The following is a 7508-nucleotide window of genomic DNA, read 5'->3' on the forward strand; positions in this document are numbered from 1 at the left end:
TTCTTGAGGGTGACTCTGCCAACATACTTCACTCTTATCATCTTGGCAAGAACAAGTGCAATCAACTTCCACATCTTGCACTAGTTCAAGGAGTCACAAACCCTCTTGTTGGTAAGACAAGGGACGAGGTAACCTAAAAGCTTTCATAGACATCATCTTGTGTGTGCATCACTCTATGTCTATGGATATTCTTGTGTTGTTCCTTGTGGGACTAACCCGTGTAGGTATTGAAAGTGCAACTCACTCCAATGGATAGCTCCAAATGATCTACATCAACATTGGGCATCCACATCTTCAACATCTACATGAAGTCATCATCAACAAAACCCAAGGTTAGTTCATCCCTCTTAGGGGGGATCTCACATCTAGGGGAGCTTTACTCTAAGAATTGAGCTAAAGCAACTCTAATAGTGTGAACACAACAATGCTTTATGTAAAAGTGGTAACTCCACTTGTGCTTAAACGATGAGTATGACCTATGATCAAATGTTCTCATTTGACTCCTAAGTCAATATACTCATATATAGATGACCTAGTCATCGCCAATTGTTTGATAGATGCTAGAATTGGTTGTGCATGCTTTGCCACATATTTCAATTGCCATTTTATTGTGTGAGCATGTTGATTGCATATTTTACTCATTCGAGGACATCCACTTGTTGTATTGATTGATTGGTTTTCTTTTCTTTTGCCAAGTGGATGGACAAGAATGCCTAAGAACCCTCTCTAGCTATCTATGCTTTTCTCGTCTCAAACTCTATTCATGCTACATCACAAAATTTGATCAAGTCAGATTCGAACCACTCTGTGTGAGGAGCACTCGGAGTCCCCGATTCGTCATAGACTTAAACTTCCAAAACTTCTTTGTGCTTTTCGGTCTGACCGATTCATCCATTTTGGTCATACCGAGATCACTAAGTCGATCTAGGTTTTCAATCTCGGTGCAACCGATTTGAACCTTTCGGTCACATCGAGTTTCAGTAACTGCTTGCAGTTATGAATCTCGGTGCCACCGAGTTGTTTCACTCGGTCACACCAATAGGGTCGGACTATATATATCCACGGGCAAAATTTTGGAAATTTCTTCGAAGTCTTTTCGCCCGCGCTTAGCCCGCTCTGCCTCCAGGGTCTCCGGATCATCCTCCTCGTCGCCAGTTGCCTCCTGCCGCTGGTCTCCGCCGCCGTCAACGGAAATCATTCCCGCCGTTGCCGCTGTAGCAAGTTCATCACTGAACTAGGGTATGAACTTGATCACTGTGCTATCCTCAATCTGATTCCTAGCACATTGTGTTTGCCATGAATCTTGCCACGATTGAAACAATCTTATCCAGTCAAAACACTCCGTGGATTAGAGTTGAATTGAAAATTTAGGGTTAGGTTTCCGCCGAAACCATCTCGGACCATCCGAGTTGTGGAACTCGGTACCACCGATTCGGCTCAGGCCATTGCACATGAGATTCTCAGTCTGACCGAGAATTGAAAATCGGTGTGACTGAGTTTAGGACTTTGTGAAACCCTAGCAGTCTCGGTGCCACCGAACTGTGACTCGGTCTGACCGAGTTCACTCGTTTTGGGTCCAACAGCTGCTTCGGTATCATCGAGTTTACAAATCGGTTGATCCGAAATGCTTTCTGAGGAAAACTAAAACTAAGTTTTTGATTCATTCTTTTGCAAAAACCTCTGTATTTTGTGATGCTTATCCACTCTACCTCATCTATAATCTATTCATAGGGACAGTTGTCAGTGTTTGCATCATGTCTGATCAGAGTGACAGTCAGAACAAGTCAGAGGAGCAGGTTCACATGAGTGAGGGAACTAGTCCCTCTAGCAGCTCAGATGATGGAAGCAGGAGCACTCCCAGCAACTTGCCGAAAGCTGCCACCAGAACAAGGAAGAAGAGAACTTCAGAGTCTGAGGATGAAGACTATGTGGCAGTTGAGGATGATGCCACATCAAAGAAGAAAGTGCTGAAAAAGAATATGGCTCAGCTACAGCCACAAAGCCAGGTATGCAGAAGAAGGCACCTGCAAGGAGAGTTCCCACTTCCAAACCTAGGAAGGTTGCCACTAGAGAAACCATAAAGTTTACCATTGAGTCAGAAAAGGAAGCTAGAGGCCAAGATAAGAAGAAAAAGAGAGTCAGAACCACTACTGCCAGAGTTCTTGGGAAACCCTCTATGAGGAGAGATTTTGAAGAGGAAGAGGAAGAGGAAGAAGAGGTTGCTGCACCAGCACCTAAGGCCCAGAAGCTTATGGGTGATGCTACCAGGACAGGGGCTGCATCATCAAAACCCAAAGAAGCACCCAAAGCTGCCTCCAAGCCCAAGACTACACCAAAGAGGAATACAAGAAACATATCTGATGCTAAGAAGAACAAGGCCCCAGTGCCTGAGACTGTTGCTGAAGAAGAAGATGAAGAGCATGTTCTGAGAAAATTGTAGCCAAAAATTCCAGACCACAATGATGCTCATCCTGTGGCTGAGAACATGAAGTTCAGGAGAGACTCGGGACTGAGGAAATGGAGAGAGACAGACCCATATGCTACAAGAAGAAGAACTGCTGTGGATTACAGGTTCCACACCAAGGAACAGCAAGATTTCTATGAGACAGTGCTGCTTGACAAGAAACCTATAGTGTGTGACATGAGATGGGTCGACTGGACCTACATGAAGGAGAATGAGGAATACTATCCTGGTGTATATGACAGTTTCAAGGCTTTGTGGAGTTGATGAGTTTGTGGCTCAAAAGCTCACTAACTGGAATGATGAACTTATCATGCAATTCTACTCCACGGCTCATTTCTACCCAGATGGAAGAATTGTCTGGATGTCTGAAGGCACTAGATACCAGTCTACAGTTGCAGAATGGACTCAGTTGATCAATGCCCTAGAAGAGCAAGAAGATGACTTGGATGTCTATGCCAAGAAGAAGAAGGATCACAACTCCATGGCCAGCATGTACAAGGAAATTCCAGATGCAGACCTTGAGACTCACCAGTTTGGGTCAGTGAAACATTTGCTGTCAGGACTGCCTACTATCAATTGGATACTAAGGCATACACTTCTGCCCAAGTCTGGAGATCACAGGATGATCAGAGGCCACTCCATAAATCTGCTACATATATTTGATGTGCCACAAAATTTCAAGGTCATGAGTCTCATTGTTGAAACTATCAAGAGGACTGCTGCAGACAAGAAGAGAAGCTGTGGATATGCCCCACAGATCCAGGAGTTGATTAACTCAAAGATGGGCACTGGCACATACTTGTTGGACAAGGAACACTTGGCCATCTATCCAGATTTTGAGGACAACCAAGTGGTTATGAATGAAGATGAGCCATCCTCAGTACAAGCACAAGCCAGGAGGGAGAAGGCAAAGACAGAAAAAGCAGCAAAGATGCCAACCCAGGAGGAGGCATCTCAGTATCTTCTAAAAAGCAAGCAAGATCAGCTTGGCTACTTGATTTCATCCACTCTAAGGATAGAGAAAGGACTGGCCACCCTGAATCGAAACCAGGAGAGCTTGAAAAGGATCATGGAGCAGAAGTTTTATGACATGGATGTGAAGGTAACTGAGATCCAGTCTGTTGTGGAGCAACTTCAGGATGACATGCAGGAGAGGAAGGGCAAGACAACATCTGAGGCATTTGCCAGAGTGCCTAGAGTTCAGAGGTCAACTGCAGTACCAGTACCAGACACTAGAGCCACTTCATCTGCACCAGCTACAGCTTAAGTGCCACCAGCTCCAGCACCTACCCCAGCAGCTCCATCTACTTCGACTGAAGCCTTCGTTCTTGGAGTTATCCGGACACCACCACCTGAAGACCAATCTTGAGAGACGTTTTAGTGCTATGCATTTTCTATGAACTTTTTGGTAACTTGTTGCCAAAGGGGGAGAAAAATGTATAGATCATAGGCTTTGAGAGAGAGTTGCTTTTTATTCTCTCTTGCTTTGGTGGTTGAACTTTATTTGCTTGTTTGAGATACTTGGATGATCATGTGTGTTTGATCATATGCTACATTAATGCTTGTTGGATGATACTATCATTTAATCCCTATTTGATCATTCACTTTGCTTGGTGATGAGTGCATGTATTTAATTCTTATCATTTTGAGCGCTCCACCAAGATGTATGTGACATGGAAGAGTAACCCATTATCCTAACTCATTGTGCATTTGAAGTCCAAAGCAAATCTTAAGATATGCACAAATTTAGGGGGAGCTCTTGCTTTTCACATACTTCTCAAAGCGACAATATCTTTCACTCTTATTATCATTTGTCGAAGCTTTGATCTATATGTTGTCATCAATTACCAAAAAGGGGGAGATTGAAAGTGCAACTATCCCTGGGTGGTTTTGGTAATTCCTAACAACATATAGCTCATTCAGCTAACATTATTCCAAGATTAATATTTCAGGAAAAGCTCAATGAATGACATGGCATGGATGAGGAAAGTGGATCCCTCAAAATTCTAAGGACAAAAAGTTTGGCTCAAGCTTGAAGCTCAAGACTCTACATTTTATATTTTAGTGATCTAAGATCACATTGAGTCTATAGGAAAAGCCAATACTATCAAGGAGGGATGAGGTGTTGCTTAATGGCTTGTTTGCTCAAAATGCTTAGTGATATGCTCCAAAATCCTCAACTACCTTCCCACATCCACATATGACCTAAACCAAAAGTCAAACTCGGCCCCACCGATTCTTTCTATCCGGCGCCACTGAGTTTCAAATGTCATAGCCACTGCCACAAACCCTAGGCAAATCGGTCTCACCGATAGGGATCTCGGTCTCACCGAGATGGGATTGTAATCTCTCTGTTTCCCTTCGTAACGTTTCGGTCTTACCGAGATAAGCAATCGGTCCCATCGAGATTGCAATGTAAACTCTCTGTTTCCCTTTTGTAACATTTCGGTCTCACCGAGATGAGCGAATCGGTCCCACCGAGTTTACCTGACCAACTCTCTGGTTAGCTTATTACCAAAATCGGTCCCACCGAGTTTGTGTAATCGGTCACACCAAGATTACGTTATGTCCTAACCCTAACCATATCGGTCCTACCGAGTTGCATCTTAGTCCCACCGAAAATCCTAACGGTCACTAGGTTTGCTGAATCGGTCCGACCGAGTTTAACTATTTGGTCCCACCGAGTTTGGCTAATCGTGTGTAACGGTTAGATTTTGTGTGGATGCTATATATACCCCTCCACCCACTCTTCATTCATGGAGAGAGCCATCAGAACATACCTACACTTCCAATACACATTTTCTGAAAGAGAACCACCTACACTTGTGTTGAGCTCAAGATATTCCATTCCAACCATATGAATCTTGATCTCTAGCCTTCCCCAAGTTGCTTTCCACTCAAATCTTCTTTCCACCAAATCCAAATCATGTGAGAGAGAGTTGAGTGTTGGGGAGACCATCATTTGAAGCACAAGAGCAAGGAGTTCATCATCAACACACCATTTGTTACTTCTTGGAGAGTGGTGTCTCCTAGATTGGCTAGGTGTCACTTGGGAGCCTCCAACAAGATTGTGGAGTTGAACCAAGGAATTTGTAAGGGCAAGGAGATCGCCTACTTCATGAAGATCTACCGCTAGTGAGGCAAGTCCTTCGTGGGCGATGGCCGTGATGGAATAGACAAGGTTGCTTCTTCGTGGACCCTTCGTGGGTGGAGCCCTCCGTGGACTCGCGCAACCGTTACCCTCCGTGGGTTGAAGTCTCCATCAACGTGGATGTACGATAGCACCACCTATCGGAACCACGACAAAAACATTTGTGTCTCCAATTGCGTTTGAATCCTCCAAACCCTTCCCGTTACATTCTTGCAAGTTACATGCTTTACTTTCCGCTGCTCATATACTCTTTTGCATGCTTGCTTGAATTGTGTGGAGATTGCTTGACTTGTGCTAAGATAGCTAAAATCTGCCAAGAACTAAAATTGGGAAAAGGCTAGATTTTTATTTGGTCAAGTAGTCTAATCACCCCCCCCTCTAGACATACTTTCGATCCTACAGATGACAAAACCCAAAACACCCAGAGCCCAAAGAGTTTTGAGCATCACTGAAGTCGTTCTGTTCTGCGTGAACTAAAGTCATTGTGGATTGTCGGTGAACGAAGTCTGTGAAGGTTTGAAGTCTACCTTGAAGACTTACCTGAGTGATTGGACAAGATCTGTGGGTTTTAGCTCAAGGGGAATAAGGTGAGACGTGGTCTTCCGAGTTTAATCTCAGCCTCCCTAACCAGACGTACAGTTGTCACAAGAACTAGAACTGGTCTAACAAATCAGTTGTCTTCACCAAGCAACTGGTTCTATCACCTCACTCCTTTACTTCTTTACTTAGTGTTTAGTTTCGAGAAGTCATTGCATGATCGTTTTGTTTGAAAACATGGTGTGAAAACATTCCCTCTGATTACATCTTTGTCGTCACATTATCTTCCTAAACTACTCTGTTCTACCTAGTTGTTTGTCTTCGCATCTCACTTCCATTCTGTGTCTTCGAAGACATTGCCTGCCTTGAAGGCTTTTATAAGAATCGCCTATTCACCCCCCCTCCTCTAGTCGATAACTAGCACTTTCACTTCCACGTCATCCTCTTTTGCTGGCCATCCAGAGTGTTAAAACTCTCGCTGCCTTCCCGAGTTAGATTTCTTGCGGCTGGGCTCATGCTTATGTTTTCTACCAAAGGCCCATCACTCTTCCTTCCTTCTCCAAGCGAGCGTTCTCCTTTCCCGATGATTCACCTTCAGATCGCCACCCCTTCCCATCTTCTCCGGCAATGATTTCCCCGGGAGGATCCTCTATCGCAGCCTCACGTTTTCTCCTTGGCAAACCCATCTCACTCTTCTCCATCTCCATTAAATCCCACTAATTAGTTGCAATTGAAATGAATTAATATTCTTCTCTTTCCATGTCGTGGTAACTGACGCAATTTGATCTCCCCTTTAAGTAGCTCTGCTATTGTGTTCCATTCATCTGCACAACTATGTGCTTGCACCCCTACTCAAGACTGACGGGTTTCTGCCTCGAATAGTCAACGACCTTGATGGGACGAACTCGAAGGCTCTGTTGTCTGACACCCATCACCTGGTGGTACGTTGCATCCCCTCCCTATAATAGGTTCTCCCTGTCCACGCAACCTCCTTCTGGCGGCGGCCGTTGATGTTGCTCCCACATATATATATATATGAGACAAATTTTTCCTACTACCGGGTGTAGTTACACCCATTTTTATTTTGTACGTTTTAGGTAGTATCTACCATACCGGAGTGTATGTATGCGTAGTATGTAGTATGTAAGAATGTTTAGGTAGTATATATACTATTTTTTAGGTAGTATGTAGTATATTTTTAGCATACTTTTTTTTACGTACAAATATGTACGTATTTTCACAAATATGATAAAAACATGGGCTCACATGCAATTTTTTCACATAACTCGCTTTGGAGTATCTTAGATATAGTATATGAACATACTAAAAATAATAAAGTAGTATATATACTACCAC

Source organism: Triticum dicoccoides, chromosome 5B (assembly GCF_002162155.2).
Source record: "Triticum dicoccoides isolate Atlit2015 ecotype Zavitan chromosome 5B, WEW_v2.0, whole genome shotgun sequence".
Lineage (NCBI taxonomy): Eukaryota > Viridiplantae > Streptophyta > Magnoliopsida > Poales > Poaceae > Triticum > Triticum dicoccoides.